General features: G+C 45.9%; 1 long non-coding RNA gene and 1 pseudogene across 13 annotated transcripts in view; both read left to right on the plus strand.

The window, feature by feature from the left end:
- Positions 1-26,951, plus strand: part of LOC147576907 (uncharacterized) — a 279,867-nt gene that overhangs the window by 127,681 nt on the left and 125,235 nt on the right. For 12 of the 13 annotated variants that reach the window (XR_015241264.1, XR_015241271.1, XR_015241262.1 and 9 more), the window contains one exon: positions 22,470-22,641. This is a non-coding gene — a long non-coding RNA (uncharacterized LOC147576907). Of the gene's footprint in view, positions 1-22,469; positions 22,758-26,951 lie in introns of all 13 variants that reach the window. The other variant, XR_015241267.1, reaches the window with a different exon arrangement.
- LOC112865826 (small ribosomal subunit protein uS10 pseudogene) lies at positions 6,174-8,869 on the plus strand (annotated as a pseudogene).

Consider the following 26,951-nt stretch of genomic DNA (forward strand, 5'->3'; position numbering starts at 1 on the left):
TTCAGTACTTCGTAAATTGGTTTGTTGTGAAGATTAAATTTGTTTCATACACATAAAGTATACCAAATGGTACCTGGCACATGGTAAGATTGAATTAACACGTGAAATAGTATTATTATCATGTTCTCATCAGCAGAAACCAGAGTAGAAGGTGGGTTCTGGGCTTTAGGAGTAGAGAATTAGGAAGGAAGGGTGGAAGATAGGGTGCAATGTAGCTTGACCGCTGAGTGGAGACTGCTGAGTTGGAGCTCTTGAAAGCTTTCCCACTTGAGTCCCAAATCGATCTTGAAGGCCAGTTGAGCTGAGCTTGAAGCAGAGGCTCCCAAGAACCCCAACGTGGGGATATGGGGGAGCAGAGGCCGAGACCCAATTTCTACATCTGTTTAATTGGCCTCATCTCTTGACTTTCTCTCCTCCTGCCAACACCATCGGGCCCCAAGGGAAAGAGTTCTCTGACCATGTGGGAGAGTGGCTGGTGTCCATGTTAGCTATCTTAGACTGACAGCCCCCAGAAGGTAGGGCTTGGTTGTACTTGAGGCTATAATTCTGCTGAGTATATGTCACACGCAATTAAATGTTTAATAAATGATATGAGGTAGATCATTTCCCGTTAGGGTAGTGACCAAACTAACGTAGGTAATTTCATTATTAATATCAATTCAATTCCTTAACATCCGTCATTGGAGAATCACAAAGATCAATCCGTTGCAAATATTTCCACTAGATCTGCGGTTGCTATGTATTCTTCACATATGAAGGAATAATGTGGTACCTACTTTGCACAGAGACTATATCCCTTTCATTATTTCCTTCGTCGAACATGCACTGAATGCCTACTATGTGTTGGCAGGGGTACTTGGTACTCAAGAAGAACAAGATGAATATGGCATGGTTCCTGACCCCAAGGTGTCATAAACTGGTACAAGGACAGAGACAAGTTGACAAACAGTTTATGAAAGTGCCGCCAATTGGGCAAACATGAAGTGCCGTTGGGATCCAAGGATGATCAGCTCTACTCAGTGGTAGAGAGTCATGGTCAAGAAGCGCTGATAGAGGTGATAAGAGGAATCCCAGAGCGTCCTTGACTTTCGATGGGGTTACGTCCCAGTAAATCCATTGTCGGTTGAAAATATATTTAATACATCTAACCCACCGGACATCGTAGCTGAGCCTCGCCTACCTTAAATGTGCTCAGAACATTTACATTAGCCTGCAGTTGGGCACAGTCATCTCACACGAAGCCTTTTTTGTAATAAAGTGTTGGAAAATCTCACGTAACTTGATGAATACTGTACTGAAAGTGAAAAGAGCATGGTTGTGTGGGTACAGAACAGTTGTCGGTGTAATGGTTGTTGACCCTGGGGATTGCAAGGCTGACTGGGAGCTGAGACTGGCTGCTGCTACCTATCCAGTATCTCCAGAGAGGATTGTACTGCCTAGCGCTAGCCAGGGAAAAGACCCAAATTCAAAATTCTGTGTACGGTTTCTACCGAATGCAGATCCCCATCATAGAGTCAAACCATCATCAGCTGAACCATGATAAATCGGGGACTGTCTATCCAAGGTCTTAAAAAATAAGAAGAGGTTTGTTTGGCAGAGAAGGGAAAAGGATTTGCAGCAGAGAAGCAGCTTGGGAAAAGGGAGAGGCATGAAACAGGTGTATTAGGAAGTCGGTGTAAAAGTAGAAAGTGGGAGAAATGGGTTGGGTGGCTACATAAGGGCAGTATCACCAAAGACCTTGCGTGAAAAACTTGACAGTATTGACTTTATCAGAAATCATTAGAGTACTTAAGAAGATAATGTGATCAGGGGCGCCTGGGTGGCGCAGTCGGTTAAGCGTCCGACTTCAGCCAGGTCACGATCTCGCGCTCCGTGAGTTCGAGCCCCGCGTCAGGCTCTGGGCTGATGGCTCGGAGCCTGGAGCCTGTTTCCGATTCTGTGTCTCCCTCTCTCTCTGCCCCAACCCCCGTTCATGCTCTGTCTCTCTCTGTCCCAAAAATAAATAAAAAACGTTGAAAAAAAAATTAAAAAAAAAAAGAAGATAATGTGATCAAACTTGCCTTCGAGAATGTTCTTTCTGATGACAGTTTGGAGGAGGCACTGGATGAGAGCAAAATATTACATAAGGGGACTGGGTGTGAAGTTGAGAGACTGTTTTAATGTGCACATCATATATGGTAAGGACCTAAGCTAAAGCAGGGCAAGGGGGATAGAAAGGAGGATTTAAAAAATCATTTAGGAGCATCCATGTGGTTGCAAATGGCAAGATTTCATTTTTAATGGCTGAGTAATATTCCAATATGTATATATAGCACATTTTCCTTATCCATTCATCTATTGAGGGACACTTGGGTTCCTTCAATATCTTGATGATTGTGAATAATGCTGCAATAAACACAGGGGTGCATATTTCTGAAATCACTACAACACCGTATATTAATTATACTTGAAATAAATAAATGAATATTTAAAAAAAATCATTTAGGAGGCAAAATCAGAAGGACTTGGTAGCCAGCTGGATGTCTAGATGTGAAGGAGAAGTGCTTAATGCCAAATACATTTACTGTTGGTTATCACAGTCTGTGATGTATAGTTCTGCTTCGGGTCCTTACTGGTGATCCAAAGCAAATTGTGCCCCAATAGCCCTCAGAGGAAAAAACCTCCTAGAACAAAAAACGAATACATCTTAAGGGGATTTTGGATTTCATTGGGGTCTTTTCTCCATTTAAATTCACAGAAAAACCCAAGGAGGTTCACTAACTGAAAATTTATTGATGGAGCTAATGGTGCATCCAGAGAGTATTGGTCTCCGTCTCTAGATCATTCCCTCCCACATTTGAGGTGCACACCAGTCACCCGGAGATCTGACTAAATTGTAGGTTCTGATTCATTCAGTCTGGGGTTGGGGTTTGACATCCCTCCTGTTTCACAAAGCTTTCAGGTGAGGGAGATGCCCTGGACCACGGTTTGAGTCGTCTGTGTCTAGACCGTTTCACAAGGAGGGAAATACAACTTGTTGGTGTGTCAAAATGGGCCCGACCTGAGGGCAACAATTGGAAAAATAGCACAGGTCTCAGGTTACGCTGCTGCTGTTGCTGCGGACCTTTCAAGTCTTGTCTGGGTGGGGCCTCTTGGGAATGGTACCCGTCCCAGGAAGAGAACTGGTAAAGTCCTATACAGTCCTATATAGTCTGAGCCAATAAGGTTGTCCTTGTGTTCCACCAAGAGCCACAAAGAGTTTTCTCCCCATGCTGCCCCTGGCATGTCTCACTGAGTAATCAAACCCCAACTCAAACCCCTGGCCCACACACAGTCCCACCTAGCCAAAATGGGATAGCGTTAAGTTTTGTTAAACTTGCTGTGGGGGTGAGGAATATTTTGGGTTAAGAGTTATAAAAGGTTCTTTGTAGCAATTACAATATTTATGTACCTGTCACCAGAGACAAACAAGGCTGGAAATTAGGAAACTGACTCCTTCTTACCTTGTGAGTCAGCTTCCATCCATGCTTGACCTCTACTTACTGACCATGCGGTGCTCAGGTTACAGTTTGTTTATATATGCCAGCTCTTTAATTACGAGAGCATAAGTCCTAGGGACCAGGACCAGATGCTGGGGTTGGCATTGCCTGGTGGGAGACTGACAAATGGCCTTGGGTGGCTCAGACCCAACCTGGCCTGCTCTGGTTGCCTGAAATAGAGAGGAAATTTTGCTGTAGGGAGACTGCAGTAGGCTCTGAAATTAAGAGGAGTCTAGATGGAGGAAAAGCGCTACCTTGGGAATCAGGAAACTAGTTCTAACTCAGCAATAACTGGTTATGTGATTTTGGACGAGGCATTTTGTCTTTCTCGGCCTTAGTTTCTCTCTCTGAGAAATGAGGACGTAGGCCAGTGGTGTTCAGACTTGTTCTCTGCAGAACCCTACAGTTTTCATGGAGGTACTGGGAGGATCAGACTGGATCTACCAAAAAATTACCAACTCTGGCTCATATGGGTTGGTAGCTCCCCAACATACACACGCCCTTGCTGTTTGGTGTGATGGTAACCTTTTACCATTCCACACAAGTGTTTCCACTGGTGAGGCCATGGATTTAGATTTTGGACTCCAAAAAATTTATCTCTAATGTTGCCCTCAGGAATCCTATGAGCATGTCACACATGGAAAATACTTAGAAAAAAAGCACATTAACTATATGAATGTGACAGCATCTATTGTATTTCTGGGGTATACTTGATCTTTTTTTTTTAAGCTTATTTATTTGAGAGAGAGAGAGTGCGCCAGCTGGGGAGGGACAGAGGGAGAGGGAGAGAGAGAATCTGAAGCAGGATCCACCCTGTCATCACAGCGCCCAACACGGTGCTCGAACTCACGAACCATGAGATCATGACCTGAGCCGAAATCAAGAGTCGGATGCTCAACCGAGTGAGCCACGCAGGCACCCCCAGGGTATACTTTATCTTAAGAAAATGGATTGATTTCTGAAAAGCCAGTTTCCTGAATTAATTTTAGCAAGCCAAACCGACTAACCTACTTTAAAAAAAAATGCCCTTATTCGGGGTCCTGGACCATAAGTTGGAGCTACATAGCTAGAGCAACTGCTAGACTTGTCTTGCTCTCAAAAATATTTCCTCCAAGGAGCATATCATCTTAGTAATTCATTTAAAAGAGGTTTACCCATTTTCATTGTCTTGATTGTGTGTTTTTATGTGTTAAAATTCTTTCTGTGGTCTGTACTAAAGGGATTGTTGCTGTGCTAGTATTTTGCCGGCTCTGATTTTCCCAGGAGGGTTTGCGTTCGGCAGGCTGAACAGGTTTACAAGCACTGAAGTGCCTAGGAGCAAAGTTCAATCAAAGTGGCTATTTATATACAACTTGTACTTACAATGGAACATTTCACAAAGGATTTCCCTTTGTAACACTGACAACAGTGACTTGAAAACAGCAGGTATACTTGTTGAATGACCGAATGATCATTCATTCGTTTATTCATTCCATGGCATTGACCCCATCACAGAGCTCTCTGTGAATTACTGTTTTCTACTTTGGAGAATTGAAATGAAGCTGTGCTTCTTCTAATAACTATGCTTTCATCTTGACCCGCTCAGCCAGCTAGGGCTTCATATTCACCCGGCTTCCGAGGTCAGTCTTTTTGGGCCAGAGGCTACACACTGTTTTTCTACCGTTCTGTTTCCTCAGTAGGATTCTCCTCTTCGGCTCTTGCCCTTGACCGTAGAATTACCATTCAACGCAGAAACTACTGACAAAAGGGGGCATTTCTGTGTGTGTGAGTAGGGGTAGATCGTGATTACTTAATAGAAACTTGAGTCTCAAAAATACCGTGCGATCTAGGGGATTTTCATCCCACTGAATATTTTCGTTATTTGCTTATGTGAGAATATACAAGTTCATGTGCACAAATGTGTTTAGTCTTTTCATATTACAAGCCAATGCCTGATTGAAAATTTGACATCAGAGGACTGACAGATTGGACTCAGACTCCCATGGGCTTGGGGGCATCTTCAGAAAATAACATTATATTCCTACCTTCCAGAAGATGGGGAATTGGCTTTTTTTTTTTTAATTTTTTTTTCAACGTTTTTTATTTATTTTTGGGACAGAGAGAGACAGAGCATGAATGGGGGAGGGGCAGAGAGAGAGGGAGACACAGAATCGGAAACAGGCTCCAGGCTCCGAGCCATCAGCCCAGAGCCTGACGCGGGGCTCGAACTCACGGACCGCGAGATCATGACCTGGCTGAAGTCGGACGCTTAACCGACTGCGCCACCCAGGCGCCCCGGGAATTGGCTTTTTAAAGCATTGTGTGTGAGAAAGATGATTAATAAGCTATAAAATAAGTGAGGCTATAGACTAGGAAATCGGTTCTGGAACTCAAAGGGTCAGTGGTCCAATTCACTTAACTAAGAAAACTGTGGGTAAGATAGCATGAGACACCAATAAGGAGGGACTGAGAGAAGAAAGCAAGAGACTGCACTTTCCATTTCCTTACTTGACCTTGAGCCCCTCTGGAGCTAAGCATGCCCATCCATAAACTAAGGACAGATGAGCTGCCTCTCAGTTTTCAGTGATCTTGGGGGTCTGTGCAGACATTAATGGATCAGAGCATTATATTAAGAGTGTCATAGAGACTCTTTGAAGAAGGCATGGTTGCAGCTGAGAGTGGAGCTCTGGATGGCCCCCTCCAGCTCCTGATTCATCACTGTTCAATCTGGCCGAGGAACACACTTTTAAAGACCCTGGGAAGATACCCGGGGAACCTGAGGTGGTGATTCACCAGATTAGAATTACTCTAACCAGCTGCAACATGCAGTCATTGGAGAGGGTACGTGCTGACCTGCTCAGAGGCGCAAAGAAAGAGAATCTCGTCGTGAAAGAACCAGTTTGGATGCCTACCAAGACTCTGAGAATCACTACAAGAAAAACTCTTCGTGGTGAAGGTTCTAAGACTTGGGATTGTTTTCAGGTGAGGAGCTGCAGGCGACTCATTGATTTGCACAGTCCTTCTGAGATTGTTCTGCAGATTACTTCCATCGGTCTCGAGCCAGGAGTCGAGGTTGAAGTCACCAGTGCTGACGCTTAAATCAGCTTTCTGAATGAACTGATTATCAGTTGTTACAAAAAGAAAAAAAGAAAGAAAGAGAAAGAAAATCAGAGGGATAGTGCAGTGACTCATCATGAGATGACTATGGCAAAGGCACAGGTGTTGAAGCCATTCAGACCACTGTTCAAGTCTGAAACTGCCACTTGTTAGGATACTTTGAGAAAGCCATTCAACTTTCCTGAGCCACACAACTGTGGCTCCACCTTTAAATTAGAATTAATAAAGTTGAGGGGCTCCCGGTTGGCTCAGTCGGTTAAGCGCCTGACCCTTGGTTTCAGCTCGGGTCATGATCTCACGGTTCGTGGGTTTGAGCCCTGTGTCGGGCTCTGCGCTGGCTTCCTTGGGATTCTCCCTCTAAAAAAATAATAAAAAGATAATTTAAGTAAATGAAATACTAGACCTTATGGAGTAGATAGTCACTTCCTGGTTCTCCTTGCCATCATCACAGGTAAGAAATAAGTTTATTTCCTGAGCATTAATTTATTCCCCAGGTATTTTGAGTGCTCACTATGTATGTTGGAAATTAGGTATGATTTAACATCAGCCGAGGATGTCAGTGAAGACAAAGTGAAATCATTTTAATGCATATGAAGGGACTATATTGCCCTTAAATAAAATGGTTCAGCTTATAACTGACCAATTAGATTTCAGCTGCACACAAATTGCTTTTGTTTGTTTTTAGACTTGTATACTACATCATTCATATTCTCACCCAGTCTTTCTTGTGATTAACAACGTATCTGCAAGATGGCCACACAGGAAAGTAAAGCTGGAATCCAGCTCATGAACAGTGGACTCCTTGAGTGCAACTGTCTCATAGTTAACTGTGCCTTTCACTGCCTAGGAATAGCATATAGACTTTGAGTTTTATTCTGGAGGAAATGGAAGGCTTCTGAAAACTTTGATCAGAGGAGTATCATGAACTGACTCTATTTGAAGCGACTTATTCCGCCTTATGTGGAGGACAGATGGTTAAGGGGGCAAAGGTGAAAGCAGGGAGGCCTTTGGATAGTCTCTGTGATAATAAAAGGGTGACATTACAGTGATTTGGTCTTAAACGGCTGTGGTGGGAGATGGTGAGAAACGATTGGATTCTGGACCCGATTTGAAGCTGGCATGACAGAATTTGCTGGTGGGTTGTAGTGTGGTATGAGAAAAGGAGAAGAATCAGGCCCTAATCCGAGGGTTTGGGGACTGAGCCATGAGAAAAATGATGTCAGCACTTACTGAGATGAAGAAAACCAGGAGCAGGGGAAAACTTTTGAGGGGGAAGATCAGGGATACAATTTTATGTGACTTAAATTTGAGACTTCTATTAAATACCCAAGATTTGAATCTAGATTTCGGGACAAACCTTGAAGGAGGAGATAGGAATTTGACTATCGTTGGTGGCTAGATGGGGTTCAGTGTCAAATGACTGGGAGAGATCACCAGAGAGTGGACGTAGAGAGAAAAGGAGACGAGGTCTCAAGTGTGAGCCCTCAAACGCTGCAACGTTTAGCGGTCAAGAAGACAAGAAGGAATCAGCAAAGGAGGACCGAAGGAGACCGAGAAGAAGGAGGAGAACTCGAAGAGAGACTGGCGTCTCAGAGACAAGAAAGAGAAAAAATTAAGAGGTTTCGAGAAGAGGAAGAGGGAGTGGTTCGCTGTGTCAAACGTTGCCAGTAAGCCCAATAGGAGGAGGACTGAGGACTGATCTTTAGATTTGGCAAAGTCTTATTGATAACCTTGACAAAAACTGTGATCCTGGAAACACTGGGAAGGTGACCACTGATTGGATGGCGTTCAAAACAAAAGAGGAGGAGAGATAGAGAGAGTGAGAACAGACATCTCTTACAAGGGTTTCGTTTTAAAGGGGAGGAAAGTAATGGGGCAGGGGGTAACGACTTGAAATGTAGGGTGTGAGCAAGCACGCACTTATGGCCCAGGCACTGCTGAGTCAGATGGGATGCTGGCTACAGGTCTGGAGCAGGGTCTTGGAGGGCCCTGCTGATCAGACTTTAAGCCTTTGGTTGCTGGATTATGGAATGCCCATGAGGTCCCGGGGGAGGGGTTGGGTTGAAAGAAAATGGGAGAGGGGAGACTTGGGAAGCTCAGGGCAGTGGTTGCATACCGACAGGCCTAGAAGTGTCTCAGTACTTTATCAGTCAACATGGTGGTACCAGTGTGTTTTAGTTGAACATCAGCCTGGATCCATAAAGAGGTGTCTTTCTTTATTATCCTCATTTAAAACAATTTTTTAATGTTTATTTATTTTTGAGAGACAGAGACAGAATGCGAGTGGGTTAGGGGCAGAGGGAGAGGGAGACACAGAATCCGAAGCAGGTTCCAGCTGTCAGCAAAGAGCCCGACGTGCGGCTCGAACTCACGAGCTGTGAGATCAGGACCCGAGCCGAAGTTGGACGCTCAACTGACTGAGCCACCCAGGTGCCCCGTCTTCATTTTTTAAAGAAGAGGATATTGCAGAATATTTTCACGATGTGAAATGACCAGAAGAGAGGGGAGATTTGAAAAATCGATGATGTAGGAGAATGCGGTGAGAATTATAGGAATTCTTGAGCTGGGTGAAGGGGGATGGGGTAAGCACATAAATAAAATGGGTTGGTTTGATGAAAACACAATTTTTTTTGTTCCTTGTAGCAGGAGGGAACACAGACATGGGTGAGCTGCTGAGACATTGTGGAGGGCATGTGAAATTTCTTTTCTGGTTGCTTCTATTTTCTCTTTGAAAGAGAGGAAATTTATTAACACCACAATTGTTTTATTATATTTAAAAATTTTTTTAAGTTTTTATTTATTTATTTATTTTGAGAGCCAGCATGAGTGGGGGAGGTGCAGAGACAGAGAGAGAGAGAGAGAGAGAGAGAGAGAGAGAGAGAATCCCAAGCAGGCTCCAACCCTGCCAGCATAGAACCTGAGGCCAGGCTCGAACCCTCTAAACTGTGAGATCTTGACCTAAGCCGAAGCCAAGAGCCGCATGCTCAACCGACTGAGCCACCCAGGTGCCCCAACACCGCACATTTTTATCTTCCTCAAGGTCACCATGCATCCACGTTTTATCTGAGATTTATGTAGAATTCTGGGGAAATGCTGGTCACTAGAACTACTTTTGCTTCCGAATCCGTGTCTCCTGCCGGGAGACACCCAGCTGCGGAATTTCGGTCCCACCTCATTCCATGAGTGATGATCAGAGCCCGGTTTCCTTTTGAGACGGTTTATAGAGCATGGTGACCCCTGGCCCTCTCATGCCCTGCTTTGCTACGGAGTAGCCCAGAAAGGAAACATTTCTTGTCTGGCACAGTGCTGTATCCGGGGCCCCTAAGAGAACACGACGCAGAGTAGGTGTTCAATAAATATCTGTTGGATGACTTGAGGGAGGGAGGGAGGAAAGATTTCAATCTGCATCTAGAAGGGACACCACTAATCTAGCCTAGTTACGTTATGTTTTTGTTTCTGCTCAGGAGATTTACATCTTGTTTATAACCAATTCCTCTGGTGCGTGTTTGTCATTCTGAAATTTTTGCCAAGAGTCAGGAAAACATCCAAAATGGCTGAAGGATGGCAGTGTTTGATTGTTTGCCTCGCTCTCTACCTCCGAAGTTAATATGATGCTATCTGAGTGCAAAGGCACAGACAGGGAGGAATTTAATGCAAATTTAGCCAGGAGTCTAGTGCCACTTCACAAAATATTGATTAGGTGTCTGATTTGCTCTCCCCTGACAATGGGCCATAGGAATAAACCAATGAGGTGGGCTCAACCCCAGCTCGTCATGGTCATTCGATAAAGCCAGGCAGCCAATGAGGAGCAGCTACCTTTTGATTGGGCGAGAGGCCAGCGAGGGGGGGAAACCGTCTTAGCAACAGCAGAAAATATTGCACACGCCCTTGCACGCACGCACAAACACAGACATCACGCTTTGCCACCCTGCTGCAGTGAACAGTTGCTGATTGTGTCTCTTAAGGCTTTTGTTTAAACCACAGTCCCGCTTCCAAAGGCCCAGTTTCTGTTCACAGATCACACTGCTTACCTGGTCAGTCAGCCCATAATCCCTTTTTAATGGAATGAAGGAACAACATTCCTGTCGGCGCCCCCACCCCACCCCGCCCCCCCCAACCCCAACACACATCTCATTAAGGGCGAACTTTGTTCTGCAGGTGAACAGCACAGGCTTTGTTCTGAGATGTACCGTCCTGATCCCTTGTAGGGAGCCGGGCCCACCACTGTCCTTCCTGACCCAACATGCAGATGGGGAAGGAGGTGTGGTGCAGAGGACAGAGGACGGGCCGCTGCCAGACTGTTGTTTCTTTGGCCTCCCGTAAGAACTGCAGAAGGCGTTTCACTGGGCTAGTGCAGGCGTCAGTGTCCGTGTTACTTTCCCTCCGGGCTTCCCCTTTCATTGTTCGTGGCCTTCACATCCAGGGCCCAGGAAAGCTTTCCTGTGTTCAGTGTGGCACTTGGCAATGTCTTGCTTTGCCGCTGGGTTCCAGATATTTAACGTTCTCATTCAGAAGGCTCCTCTCCTCCGGTCTCCACTGTGTTTTTATGTGTCCTGGGCAGCTGCCCTTATTCCCCAGGTGCTGGGCCAGGGGGGCTGCCTGCCAATCCCCGGTGTCCCCAAATCAGTAGCTGCCATGGCTTACTTGCCTCATTTCCGCACTCGCCCACCCCGTATCCCGCAAGTGGCGATGGCAGGTAACTGGGAAGGTGCCTTGGTTCTCAACATCATTCTTTCCTCCATGAACTTCGCTTCTTTGCCCTCACGGCTGGCTGTGGCATGAATCTGATCCAGGAGCACCTGTCCACGGTTATCCAGTCCTGCCGGTGGCTCTCACTCCTGTTCCCTGCGGAAAGTTCTAGTTCTGTCTGGGTAGGAAAGCCCGGCGGTTAGGACAACCTTCATTCACTCTCTGAGGCACGGCGGCTCTGTTTTATACTCGAGAAAATGACACTGAGATGTCGTCAGAGGAATTTTCTGGTCCGAGGGGGATGCTTGTCTAGGAAATGGTGAACGGCTGTTTTCCACCTTCCTACTGACAACCCAAAAGTTTCCACCATCCTACTGACTTAACAAAGTAAGGCTTCGGACTTACTTTCTGAGTCGGGGACAAAAGCCATCTCCTGGAGTTTGGGGAGGGTGAATTGGCTCACAGAGGCATCGTGATGACCTACAGGGCAGCACAGTATGGACTTTGCAGTGAGCCTGGTCTGGTTTTAAGGTGTAGCTTGATTGCTGTCAAGAAACGTGGTTGTAGCAAATTTCGTAACGAGAATGCTCCGGGTGTTTTTTAAAAAAATCTGTCAACTGGAAGGCACAGTATCAGCCATACAGGTTTAAATAAAATCATGTATGTCCTATGCCTGGCTCAGGGCTTCCCCCAAAGGTCAAATCTTCCTTTCAATTCTAGAACTCTCAGAGCTGCGTTCCATCAGCACACCTCTGGATACGGTGTTGTTAATCCGTTTTTAAAAAGTGAGCATCTAGCTAGAGCTCAGCCTTGTGAGGTCCACACATGGCTTCTGCCCATGACGATTTACATTTTAGGCCAGAAAAGAAGCCATGCAAGTTACGTAACAGGGAGCAGCTGAGGCAAGGCAAAATAAATGCCAATTTTATACGGCCGGGAAGTATAAGATGAGCGGGACCGCTAGCTGCGTTAGAATCACCCAAGAAAACACTCCGGGAAAGTTGGGACTTGATTAGGACCTTCAAGAATGGCTACAGTTTGGATAAGTTGAAGGAGCGGAGGGAGAGAGAGGCAGCGTCCTTCCGGTTTGAGGTAACCTCACTGGCAAACTCTCAGGAGAAGAGACGAGCGTGAATGTTGAAGCAGGAAGTGGAGAGTGGATAGAAGGAACAGTTTAAACTCTCTTGGTAAGGGGTTAAGGCCCTGGAATTAGGCCTATCTTGGTTTTGGTTCAGGAACTACCGCTTACGCCTCTGTGACTCAGTTTCCTCGGCTGTAAGATGGGCAAAATAATAGCAAGGATTAAATGGCAACAGAAGCAGATTAAACACTCCAGATACGTCTGACTGCGAAAACCGTGCTTTAAGCAACACGCACACGGCCTTTTGTTAACAGGACAGCCGATCAAATATTTTGAATGTGAGACATGAATAGATAAAAGATAACAGCTATAAATGATGGCTGGACAGAATTTCTTGTGCTTCTGTGGAACTCCGTGATAATGACCTCTGGTGTCCTCCCAGACAGCTGCTTATACCCACTCCTCCCTCGGTGAATTGTGATTCAGCACTTAAGCGTTTTCCCTCTTATCTCGCCATTTGCATGCTTATATTAGACATGGATTTGGTTAGACCTGCATCTGTTGAGACGGCCAGCCAATAATAGAAGCCCCATAGGGACTCGTGCAGTCTGGTTTCAGGAGTGGGTCTAGCGAGTGAGGTCTAGGTCAGGAAGCTATTAGCTGCAGAGTCAGGGAATATATTCAGCTGTCATCACTTTTTAATTAAAAATAGCCCGATGGTACTTGGATTCCACCAGTGGGGTGTAGACGGCGGAGCACCACCCTCTCCCCTATAGTGGGGCCTCCCACAAAACACGACACGTGTCTTCTCCTTGGTCCAAGGTTTCCAGGGCTTGTCCAGAGATCACGGGAAACCTGGGTTTTAGTGGGGGAACAGACACAATGCACCCGTAACCTCTTCCCAACTCTACCTTTAGTAATGGTAGGTTGGTGAGAAACCTACCAGGGGTACCAGAGAAATCTGCAGATGCTACAGATCGGGGCTTCTTCCTTGATGGAGAACGGCATGTCAATCACTGACCATCACACCCCTGGAAGAGAGGTGCAGTAAACACCCAGCTGGTGATTCCAGAGCAACCCATTGTGACGTAGGGTTTTTTTCCCCGCTCCAGGTTTGGTCTTCATTTGCCATCACATCAAGTCCATTTCTCCTATCGCTTACATAGAATAAAACCTTGGGAAACAATATGCATTCACTTTAAGAGCCCACTCACACTGAAGTTAAAATCCCTGCTCCTTAATTGCTTGCCCCGTGGCCTTGACCTTGTCTGCTTCACTGTTTGAAGCACTGGTTTTCTTCTCTGTAAAATGGGGCCAAGAATCGTGTCAACTACTTAAGGTCATTGTGCACCTTCGGCGAAATCTTTCAGGTGAAGCATTTTGTACCGTCCTAGCGTGAAACAGCTACCGACCTAGCTGTCAGCATAGAGCCCGACGTGGGGCTTAAACTCACGGACCGCGAGATCATGACCTGAGACGAAGTTGGACGCTTAGCTGACGGAGTCACCCAGGCGCCCCTAGACTCGCCACGTTTTATTAGGATTGGCGTAAATGTAGAAGTTTAATAAGGATGTTATGTGGTGCACTTAACCATGTAACAGTGAAGTGTACTAATAGGGTGCCACGGCACTTAATTAAAATGTTTAATTTATTACTCTGGTGTGTTTTGCACTTAAAGATATCTGTGCAAAACAAAATGCAGTGCAGTCCCCACTCTCTTAGATTGGCATAATACGCAAATTATATATTCAGCATCTTATAGCAATATGCAAATAAAACATCTACATATTTGCAGCTTCATCAACACAAAGCATTTCTTTCGCGCCTGTTTTCTTTTTTTTTTTTTTAATTTTTTTTTTCAACGTTTATTTATTTTTGGGACAGAGAGAGACAGAGCATGAACGGGGGAGGGGCAGAGAGAGAGGGAGACACAGAGTCGGAAACAGGCTCCAGGCTCTGAGCCATCAGCCCAGAGCCTGACGCGGGGCTCGAACTCACGGACCGCGAGATCGTGACCTGGCTGAAGTCGGACGCTTAACCGACTGCGCCACCCAGGCGCCCCGTCGCGCCTGTTTTCTACAGGCACGCCAAGACGAAAGGATTCTTGACGAATACGGTTTCTCCTCTTTTGGAATTTATGGTATAAAAGAGAACACTGAGATCTCTCTCACAGATGGATAGATGAGAGAAAGAGACAGAATACTACTCAAAGGCAGAATAGAAAATTTTTTTTAATGTTTATTTATTTGGGGGAGACAGAGAGACAGAGTGGGAGAGGGCAAGAGAGAGAGGGAGACGCAGAATCTGAAGCAGGCCCCAGGCTCTGAGCTGTCAGCACAGAGCCCGACATGGGACTCGAACCCACAAAGCGTGGGATCATGACCTGGGCTGAAGTCAGACACTCAACCGACTGAGCCACCCAGGCGCCCCAGAGTAGAAATTTTTGCACTGATTCATAGAAATGTGAGCTTATCTACCTTCATGGTGGGATAGATAAACTTCCTTTTAGATGAATATGAGTTAGCCTCATTGGCATCTTCTACATGAGCCAGCAGACTTTGATTAAATCTAGTTGCCTGTGTTGACTCAGTTTAGTTTGGTTTGCTTTGAAGTGCAGTTTTCTTTCTCAAAGTTAGCCAGACCAAGGTGAGGGCCCAGTTGAGCAGAGACCAGTGGCAAAAGTCTTTCACCCAACACTTACCAGTCTGTTTACTCCAGGAACCACCCCCTGGTTGCACCGTTTCCAGTGGTCGCTCTAGAATGAGTGGTTCTCCACAAGGCTCCTCCGTATGTCCAGTCCATACACTTGCCAGGGAGGTATCCCCAGTCAGCCTGCAGTGGAATCACCCGGAGCGTTTACACAAGCGAGATTCCTAGCCCCAAGTCCAGTCCTGTAAATCATGCCAACAGGACCCAGGAAGTTTGCGTTCTATCACGGACCTCAGATCATGGTGATCCGACACTAAACCACTGCTGTAGATGGTACCCTCTCGACATACTTCATCTCCTAGGCCTCCTTATTCCTTCTCTCGCTGCCGCCTTAGTTCATATGCTCAGCATGGCTACTTACAGTAGCCTCTTAATTGGTCTCCTGGTTATCCTCTTTACTATAATCAATATACACGAAAAAAAAATTCAGATCTGATAGTGTCAGGTCCTTCATAACATCCTACAGTAGGTGCCTATTTCCTAGAGGATAACTTAGTCTCTTTACTAAGACAAGTGGGGCTCTCGCCACCCTTGTCTCCTGCCTCCCCCACTCAGATGCCGCTTGTAGGCGGAAGCTTTTGCGGTTCTCTGAACACACTCGGCCGTGCCACAGCCCCAGGCCTCTGCTCGCGTTCTAGCATCTCACTGGAATGACCTCCCCTCACCCTACCCCTGGCTCTCTGGCAAATACCTACTCATCTTTAACATAAGAGCTGATGAAGACCTCTTCCATGATGACTTACCTAATACTCCCAACTTTGCGGCACCTGCTACCTCCCTCCCATCTGTATTAACTTTGACGACAGCACTTGTGACACTCCACTGCAGAATTTGTTGACACGTCTATCACTCCCTTGAAGGCGCAGCCCCTATCCTACTACTCTTGGTACCCGGAGTCAGAACATATTCCTGTTTTCTAGAGTAAATGAATGAACCCATGAACTGTACGACAGGGAGCCTCAATTCATTCCCAAGCTAAATTTGCAGCTTGAAAGTTGGCTGGGTCATCTTTCAGTGATACGTATCTTGGGGGTTTTTTCGTGTTTAGAAGATCACACAAAATAATGAAGCAACTTGGAGTTTCCCGTACGCGAGCGGGTTCAATCCAGTTTGACTAATACATACTAAAACTAGAGAAAGCCCACAAAATGCTCCTTCCCTCCAGGATAGCAAGATTAAAAAAAAAAAAAAAAAAAAAAAAGACACGGAGAGGGAGAATCAACGAGTGTCTTTGTTATATAAATCTCAGGGTACATTGGGTAAATGAGCAATCTATGTGGCAAATGTAACTGATCTTTCTGGAGAGTTATTTGATTTAATTGGTTGATTTAATTTCCCAGCAAATGAAATCTGAAAATACTATCCCTGAGAATACTTGCTTGCTACAAATCCCTTCTCTTATCTAAACCTCATTTATTTCAGTCAATTTCCCATCATTCCTTCTCTTGGTCTACAATGTGATGTCGTTATTTCCCAGTTTTCACTCAAGGTTACAGTTCAAGGATCAAACATAAAAAGTTGAAGACTTTCAATGCCACCGTGCAAGATAATTTCAGAGTCAGTTGTTGCCCTCAAAGTCACATGGGTTGCAGGTGGGAATGTAAAATGGAACAGCCACTTTGGAAAACAGGGTGGCAGTTTCTTCACATGTTAAATGGAAACTCACTATATGACTTTCATCAATTTCACTGCTGGGGATTTGCCCAAGGAGAAATGAATTCCGTGTCCACATAAAGACGTATGCATGAATGTTCCCAGGAGCGTTTATGAATAGCCAAAAAGTGCAAACAACCCGAATGTCCATGAACTGGTGGATAGCCAAAATGGGATGTGTCCATACAATGAGGTACTATTCGACAAACGATTCAGAGAAATGGAATGCTAGTGCATTCTCCCACACAGATGAACCTCAGAAACATGCTAAGTGAGAGCAGACAGACGCAAAAGTACTCATCAGGTACGATTCCATTTATATGAAATGTCTAGGAAAGGTAATTTATAGGTACAGTAATCAGAGTAGTGGTTGCCTGGGATGGGGGGTGGGGGTAGGAGCAGACAGGCTTGAGGCAATTTTGGGAAGTGATTGAAATGTTTTAAACTGGATTGCGGTGATAGTTGCCCAATTCTATACATTTACAAGTCACCATTGAATTGTACAGTTATAATGGGTGAATGCTAGGATGTGTAAATTACACCTCAAGAGACCTATGAAAATGGTTGACATTGGCATTTTGTTACCTTCATATATTTATTTAAGTGATATTACAGGTTTAAAAATCTTTCCCAGGTAACTTTTTTTTTTTAAGTGTTTAATCACAGAATCTAGATTTTAAGTTGGTTTCTTTCCTCTTGCACAAACCCCCGCGACTCTTCACCTTTATACCGGTGGAGACATATCCCGACTGTACAAACTTTGTTCTCCTTCCAAGTAATTAAGCTCTGGTGACATCAGCTGTATTTGCAGTGCCCCTGATTCAGGCCACGATACTGATTAAATTCCCGAGTGATTAGAAATGCAAATTACCAGGCTTGCTTCAGCGACAGGCATTGCTGCCTGACTCTAGAACAGTAGAGGAAATACAGTCTCCCTCATCTCAGGTAATGGGATGCTTTTGAGTCTGACCTGAGTCTAATGGGAAGATAATATTAACTATGAATGATTAGGACTTACCTATTTCACATGGGGCAGTGCTCCATTTATAGAGGCCGCATGATTCTAGGTGGCTCTTACCGTGTGGTCGCATTGAGAAGTAACAGTGGGATAAAACAACCCGAGTTTTGAGGGTTGGGTGGAACCGAGTTCAAATTCTGCCTCTGGCACTGGCCAGTCGTGTGATCTTTGGCTAATTAATCTCTCTGAGCCTGTATATCTTCATCTGTAATAGGGGATTGGATTCTCTCTTCCAAAAGATTTGAGAGCTGATTTAATACGATCAGTTAGGTCTCTGGGCCTAGCATACAGGAGGCATATCATAAATGGAATCTACTCGTGGAATAGCTTAGAGAAAGTGGGGTATCTTGACTCTTCACTCATTTGACAAATACTAAGTGCTCATCATTCGCTTATTCCTTTAATCTGGCAAATATTTATGATGCCCAACGTGCTATATATTCCTGGTGGCATTCGTAGTGTGTAGGATACCTCAATGAATTTAAAAAGACAAAAATCCAGGGCGCCTGGGTGGCTTAGTTGGTAGAGCGTCCGACTTCAGCTCAGGTCATGATCTTGCGGTTCACAAGTTCGAGCCCCGCATCGGGCTCTGTGCTGACAGCTCAGAGCCTGGAGCTTGCTTCCGATTCTGTGTCTCCCTCTCTCTCTCTGCCCCTCCCCAGCCCGTGTGCTGTCTCTCTATCTCTCGAAAATAAATAAAAACATTTAAAAAATTAAATAAAAATTTAAAAACAAATCTGTACCATAGCAAAGCTAACTTAGAAAATACCTATGAACATAATAAATAACCAGATTTTTATGATATGCTACAAAGAGGAATGTCCAGAGGGGGATCTAGAATGATGAGGTTGGTGGGGGGAGGGATGGGCTGCAATTTAGGGTGATGAGGGCAGGGCTCACTAAGTAGGTAAACAATGAGCAAAGCCTCGGAGGAGATGTGGGGAGCTCGCATCGTGCCGCAGATATCTGGAGAAGAGCCTGCTGGGCCCGGTAAACAGCCAGTACAGAGGTCCCCAGGCGGAATGTACCAGCACCTTCAAGAAGTGCCAGGAGGCCAGTTACCACGCTGGACACTAGCTATACAATGGTAAGTGTAACAGCCAGAACTGAGTTCAAATTCTGTCCCCGCCACCTACCAGCTCTGTAATCGGTGGCTAATGATTTAATTCCTCTGAGCTTCTGCCTCTCCGTTTATAAAGTGAGATCCGAATAGCTCTCTCAAAGGATTATCGGTCCCAAAGGATTAGAACACTTACGCCAGTAGTCTCTGCAGCCAGAATTTGTAGACCGTGCTCCAGGAAAAGAGGAACTGTTTGGTTTCTGTCTGGTTCTGATCCATTTGGTTGCATCGGGCATCCTTCGGCTCCAGCGTGGTTGGCGAGACGGCCAGGGGATGGGACTGGCTGCGGTAGAAGGGCCATTTGGAGACGCAGAAAGGGATGAGAAAGATACGCTTTAATTTATTCACTCAGCCAATAGATACGGGGCTTCCGCTTCGTGGGGAAGTAAATTTACCCGTGGAGGGTAAATGTGGCAAGGAGTTTTCAATACTGGGATGGCCATACATTGTATACGTATACAAGTGTGTCTGTGTATCTTAGAATCAACTGCGCAGAAAGGTGACTCAAGTGGTTAGGCGACTTTTATCAGAGACATCTGGCGAATGTGGGTTGTGAGCTGGAGGTTGACAGCTTCAACATTAGCCCCGCCCCTTATTATTGTTTTTTTAATGTTTATTTTTGAGGGACAGAGACAGAGTGCAAGTGAGGGAGGGGCAGAGAGAGAGAGGGAGACACAGAATCCGAAGCAGGCTCCGGGCTCCGAGCTGTCAGCGCAGAGCCCGATGCGGGGCTCGAACTCACCGACCGTGAGATCATGACCTGAGCTCAAGTCGGACGCTTAACTGACTGAGCCACCCAGGTGCCCCCCTCACCCCCCGCTTTTTAAAAATATTTATTTATTTTTGAGAGAGAGAAAATGAGCGAGCACGGGGGAGGGGCAGAGAGAGAGGGGGACACAGAAGCTGAAGCAGGCTCCAGGTTCCACAGAGCCCGACACAGGGCTCGAACCCACGAACCGTGATATCGTGACCTGAGCCAAAGTCAGATGCTTGACCGACTGAGCCACCCAGGCGCCCCGACATTCGTCCTCTTGAATGTGTCTCTCGTAGTCTCTGGTGTTTTGAAAAGCATGTTGGATTCTGAGTCAGAAGACCTTGTTTTCACAGCCTCCCCTTTACCTTTTAGCTGCATGGCTTGGGCTGGTCATTGAGCTTTATTTATTTATTTTTTTCATTGATATAATGGAAATAAAACCTCTGCATCGCTGGCCGCCCAAATGTCAGAGGTCCAGTGAGGAAATGGATTTGGAATCATCTGATAAACCATAAAACTGAACACAAGATGGGGCAAGGTGCAGGGCGTTGCTAAAGAAAAGAGGCCGATGGGGACTGGGGAGTGGTCAGTTATCTGTTGCGGGAAAGCACGGTTTTGGCATTTCTCCACAGAGTAGACATTTGGTGCTAATTTATGCACATTAGTTAATTTTGTGCTGCTGGGTGCTCAGACGGGGCTCCCTGGTGGGTGTGCCATCCATGACAGAATGGAGAAAACCATGTGGCTGAGTACTGTGATCCTTCCAGGGACGGGACTGAAGGAGACAGGCGCTGGAGAGGCACCGGCTTGGCTGACGGTTTCAATAAGTCCTCTGATTGAGGACACCCTGTGGCGTCCTAGGAAGTGGGATGAATAGAGAAAAACCTACCCCACCCCCCCAAAAAAACCTCCCACAAACCTGTCAGGTTCATTTTCAACCCAGCTTTCTAATCCTCTCTCTGGGTTTTGCATTCCAGGCATGTAGGAATACAGTCGCTCATGGTGACTGGTGGTAGTGTGCCCTTCTTTCCAAGCTCCGAAACCATCTGGGGTAGCTGTGAGTGAGAAGGGAACAGTGGCATCCTTTTCAGTAGGAGAGAAACACTTCCAAGAGTCAAACTTTAGGCACGCTCTGGGAGGCAGGAGAATTATTCAGGAGAAAGGCAGCCAGGTGCTCCGTACGATCATGTGTCCGATTGTCGCGGAAACGGAGGGTGGCTGGCAGAGAGCCGTTGAACCTGAAGAATCATTGAACCTCCTCGTGGACGTGATTCAGGTAAACCAGAGGTTCCCCTGCATCCCTGGGCCCGCTCTCCATCCTGTCAGGGGCTCGTAAAGAGGAGCAGGGGTTTTGCATCTTTCTCTGCCTTCCGCCGCTCATCCCAGGGCTTGGGCTCCACAGTGGATCCAGACATGTGCTTGGATGGAATGGGGGCACTGGTCTGGTCCTGTCCACACACAGAGGCTGGCTAGGGAAGGAGTGCAGTCCCTGAGTTCTCTGTGGGTGCTTAACCTCAGTGTTCCGTAGTCTTTGATGTCTCAGGAAGATTTTCGTTTAATTCGGAGATAAAAATAGTTCTCTTCTTTGGTGCCCATTCATTAAAAAAACAAAGAATATATATATACACACGTTGTGTATATACGTGTATATATATATACATGTGTATATATATGTGTGTGTGTATATATATAGAGAGAGAGAGAGCGCATGAGTGAGCACCAGCAGGCGAGGGGCAGAGAGGAGGGACAGAATCCCAAGCAGGCTCCACACCATCCGTGCAGAGACTGATGCAGAGCTTGAACTCACAAACCGTGAGATCATGACATGAGCCAAGACCAAGAGTCGGATGTTTTAACAGACTGCGCCACTCAGGCACCTCCCCCGCCTCCCCCGTTCATTCTGAATGTGTTTGTTACACCAAACACATTTGGTGGGCTAGGAATGGACCAGAACCGGCAGGCAGAGGTTCCCCGGGGGCGCTAAGGCAGGCCTGCAGAGGCTGGGGTAGTTTACAGGGATTTCCCAAGATGGTGGTAAGTTTCGCAGAGTGGTAAAATATGGAAAAGCAATTTTGGTAGCATTTAGACATCTTCAGTTCTATTTGAACACTCACTGTATGGCTTCATCCATAATCTTCCGGACTCCTGTAATGACTTTTTGAGTGCCTGAAAGTCTTTGAATAGTCTCTACCACCTGAGTATACTGGGGCAGCTACGAACAATCCACTTCCCAGATTTACCGGTTACAATGTACTGGTATCTTAAAAAAGAAAAAAGTCCTAGAATTAGTTCAATTACATTTTAGCCTTGATTTGTTTGGCATCAGTGATATTCTCTGCATTGCCTGCAGTGTAAAATGTTAGGCTTTTTTTTTTTTTTTTTAATTTGATTTGCTCGTATATTTTATATTTTTTCTAATGACATAGGAAGCATCTGTGATTTTAATCTTTACATCTTAAAAATCAGGTATTAGGTGTTGTTTAATAGAAAGTGATTTATTTTACTGGAAGGTGTTTTAAAAAGCCCATATTTAATACCTTCCATAACATTTTATCATTTTAAACATAATCAACGACTTTTAATTAATTTTCTCACTAAGTCTCAAATAGAGCCTCCTGAATTCTTTCCACCTTATCCCCCCCCCCCATGCAATTGCCATAATTTACTGTGTGTGTCATGACGTGAAAAAGGGCAACCACAGCGGTAAATGATCCTTGTTGCAATTTTTTTTGTCCAGTTTTTCAGACGGGATATAAGTGGCAGGCATGTTAATCTTGGGTGGAAGGAATCTGTTAGAAGAATCCAAGATGTTGCTATTTTCATTTTTACAGTTCCATTTGCTACGTGAAATAAAGAGGGCAAGTTAAATTCGAGGATGTCTCACAGTGATGGACACCGTCTGACGAGACTGGATGTGTTTCCGCAGATTCTTGCCTTGCCAGCTGGATCTCCTTGCTTCTTCCAGGAGAGAAAAGGTTGAAAGAGCCAACGGGAACTGAGAAGGTAAATGTCACCGCATCCAGCCTGCCACCATAGGAAATTAAACATGGATCTAACAGATTTCAAAGTGTCATAGTCATACAGTTCATGCAACTCATTAAGCCACATTTCAATGAAAAGTAAGTGATAACCCTCCTATTTAAAAATAATTGAGCAAGTGTTTCCATATTGAACTGAGGCACTTCATTTCTGTTGAATAATACACCTAATATGGGAGTAAAAGCAGGAAATGGATCTGAAACTGACCTTAGATTACTCTTCCAGCATGCTAGAAGTGTGTGCAAGCTGTACCCCCTTTTCTTCTTGGAGGGTCGGGGCGAGAGGTCAGGGCTGGGAAAGCGTACCTGCAACTTTGAATGCCCTCGCCCCTCCCAGGGCACAGGGGTGGGGACAAGGCGTGAAGTCTGCAGTCTCAGGAGTGAGACAGGGTTGGGGTTACACTTACACGAAAACATGATTTGTCGTTTGTCTAAAATTCTAATTTAATTGGGCATTCTGTTTGCAACTGGCAACGCTGCTTGGGAGGAAGTTGCACAGAGAGGGATCTGGGAGAACATTAACAAGCAGAAAAGAAGGAGTCTACGAAGTGGTGGGTGAATATTAGGGTGGGGTGGGGGGGAGGTAACATCATTTCTGTGTGGTGCCCTTGGAATGAGGTTTGCACAGGACTTCTGAGGACACCACAGGGGCAAGGTGCTGGTCAGCGAGGGCATCCGGTGAGATCAGTGTGGATTCTTGAAGACCAGAAATTAACCCAGAGAAGGAAGATGGTAGGAGTTGAGGAAGAGTTTTCCAGGCAGAACAAAACATGTCCAAAGGCAAATAGGGATGAAACAGACCAGGATCCACTTCCATGAAGCCCTCCTGGTCCCACCCAAGGGCAATTCATCCCTCCTTGCTCTGTGCCTTCCTGGACCTTGATTGGAGCCTGATTCCCCTCTCTCTTCTTCTTTCCGTTGTTGAGATACCTGTGATGTGGGTCCCACCAAATTGCAGGCATGGGACAGACCCCAGACTCATGCTGAGCCATGCAGCCAACAGCGGACCTAGTTGAACAGACCCCACTTTTTCAGAAGATTGAAAACAAACACATGGGGGCGCCTGGGTGGCTCAGTCGGTTGAGCGGCCGACTTCGGCTCAGGTCATGATCTCGCGATCTGCGAGTTCGAGCCCTGCGTCGGGCTCTGTGCTGACAGCTCAGAGCCTGGAGCCTGCTTCGGATTCTGTGTCTCCCTCTCTCTCTGCCCCTCCCCCGCTCATGTTCTGTCTCTCTCTCTTTCAAAAATAAATAAACATCAAAAAAAAAAAAAAGAAAGAAAAGAAAACAAACACATCAAATGTTTCCACAGTTTTACAAGCAAGACAAAATCTGCATGTATGTATAGGTACTTAAGTAAACACAGAGAACTGATTTATACATCGGACCATAAGTATCTAGGATTGTTTCCCCACAAGAGAAGTAACACCATGAAAGTAAACCAAAAGGGAAAAAATAAGTCCAATTTGTTAAATTCTCTAAGATTTATCCTCAAACCAACCCACACTGCGTAAGTGTGTGAAGTGAATTCTCTACTGCACGACTCAGCAGTCTATTGCCTTCGAATGTTATCTTTTGGAGGAGAGGTCCTGTGTCTTGTGTGTGATTCTTTTATCCCCGTGCTTATGGTCCTCGCCTGCTTAAAGTTCTTCAACTTACGGCTCTGTGTACGTAGATAAGTAGGACCATGCTTTCTGCCCTTCAGGGCGCAGATGCTGGGGAGGCTGGGGTGTATGTGGAAAGGAAACTTTCTGGCTGCCCTCTTCCCTCGACTGATTCAGAGGCGTGCTCGCCCAGAGATAAGAACATCAAAAAGGTGGCTTCTCAGAGTAGCTTTGAGATGTAAATAAACTTCCCTTTTGTTTAAAAAAAAAAAAAAATGCTCCTTTCCAGGGTCACCTGGGTGGCTCAGTCAGTTAAGTGTCTGACTCTTTTTTTTTTTTTTTTAATTTTTTTTTTTTCAACGTTTATTTATTTTTGGGACAGAGAGAGACAGAGCATGAACGGGGTAGGGGCAGAGAGAGAGGGAGACACAGAATCGGAAACAGGCTCCAGGCTCCGAGCCATCAGCCCAGAGCCCGACGCGGGGCTCGAACTCACGGACGGTGAGATCGTGACCTGGCTAAAGTCAGACGCTTAACCGACTGCGCCACCCAGGCGCCCCAATCTGACTCTTGATTTCTACTCAGGTCAGATCTCATGGTTCATGGGTTCCAGCCCCACACTGGGCTCAGTGCTTGAGACTCTTTCTCTCTCCCTCTCTCTGCCCCTCCCCCCTCAAAATAAATAAACTTAAAAAAAAATGCTGCTTTCCAGAGCTTTACCAGCCAGAATAAGTGGTTGTGATTGTGGTTGTCGTTGTTTTTCATTTTGTTGGTGGGGGCGGGGCGGGGGGAGGCTATTTGGGGAATTCTACTTTGCAGAGCAGCTAAGAGTTCTGAGTGGTTGGAACCTTTCAACTCTAGGAGTGTTCATCTTGTCCCTGAAGTGAATATCGTACGTTGTTTTTCTCTTTCCTTTTCTTTGCGCATTTTCTCAAAGTGCTGGCCATCCAAGGATTTGACCTAGACTTCTGAGGACCTACCTTGGTTTTACTTTACCTGCGAAATGCCCGTATCTGGCTCTACGCTCCGTCTGGGAAATTTGCCTTTTTCGGCACCTTGCAGAGAGCCTGGTCTCCTTTGCCGTTCTTGGCCCTGGTGCCTGTCTTCCGGGGGCAGAAGGAATAAAATACCAGGCTTTCCTGCGGGCCCCACCGACGGTCGGTTTCTGCTCTCCTGCGCCACCTGCTGTCACCAGCTCCAAGTGCAGCCTTCCGGGTCTCCAGTCCCAGGCCCCCCACGGGAGCCGGAGCCAAAATCTCAGCCCAAGCTGACGTTACTTAGGCTGCCAGATTTCTGTCCTGGTCTTATCTGTGCTGCCTCCACTGGCTCGCTAGATCAGAATCCCAAATGTCCCCACATGACTTGCCTCGAGTCACGCAGACCCTGAGCTCCTTGGCCAGAAAGGAGGGAGCCTGCCAGTTCTGGGGGTTGGCGACTAGCCCCTCCAGCAGGTCAGTGGAGGCCAGCCTCTGCCCCCCGCAGTGAAAATGCAAATGAATTTTTTTTTTTTTCCTCAGTGTCAATATACACATGGCACTTATCCTTTAATGGGCTCTCTCCAGCATGTCCCCAGCATGCTCCCTGATTGGGCCACTAGTTTTTTCACCAGCTGCTCAGGACTTTGAAACTTTGTTTGTGTTTTAAGCACTCCGAACTTTTCCATGTTTTCAAAACTTCATCACATTCTAACCGAGGGACCCCAAAGCAAGTAGGGTGTTGCTTTGCATTAGCTAAATTAAGTGACCCCACTATTTCCTCTTCTAGGTTGAAAATCTCTCAGTGCAGGATGTAGGTATTCGTCTGTTTTCCGTCATACAGAGCCTGGCATATAGTAGGTGCTTCCCGAAAACTTGCAGAAAGTCCTTTTCTGTTGGTCTATTAAAAGCAAAAACTGTCGGGTCTGAGATTCTGAGCACTCATTTCTGATGTAAGCCTGGAAAAAATGAAACTGACCCGGTAGAAAGAAATGATGAATGATAACAGTGATTTCTACTATTATTGTGATAAGAATGAGGACGTAAGCCATTGTGGTCTCATGAGGTTAGAAAAAGTAGCAAGACGGGGCACCTGGGTGGGCTTAGTCAGCTCAGGCCATGATCTTAACGGCTCAGGAGTTCGAGTCCCGCGTCGGGCTCTGGGCTGACTGTGCAGGGCCTGCTTGGAATTTTCTCTCTCTGCCCCACCCCTGCTCTCCCAAGCTCACTCTCTTTCTCTCAAAATAAATAAATAAACTTAAAAACAAAAAAGAAAAAAAAGGTAGTAAGGCATGTACGCAGTTGGGTCTGAGATCGAACTTCCCGACAGCAAAGTTTGCAGGACATTTGGATAAAAATACAAATGAGGGTTTATCCCAGCAACTAGGCTAAAGAGAGAGACACATCCATTTAGTTAAGTAAACATTTATTGAACTCTTATGTTGTGCCAGCAGTATACTGGAAGCCGGGGTTAAGCTGTGCTTCTCTGAGCACGGAGAAGACTGAGACAGATAGATGATTTCAATGCCGTTTCTTCAATGCCGAGAGAGATGTGTACCTGGGGTGTTGTGGGTGTGTGATGAAGGGACACTAACTGCAACTCTGCAGCCAGGGAAGGCTTCCTGGAGGAAGTAGTGTTTATACTGAGTTTTACCACCGGGTGGCAGATGTCTAGGGGAATGAATGCAGTTAGTGCAT

The sequence above is a fragment of the Puma concolor genome, chromosome D1 (genome assembly GCF_028749965.1).
Source record: "Puma concolor isolate L17-30 chromosome D1, mPumCon1.1.hap2, whole genome shotgun sequence".
In the NCBI taxonomy this organism is placed as follows: Eukaryota; Metazoa; Chordata; class Mammalia; order Carnivora; family Felidae; genus Puma; species Puma concolor.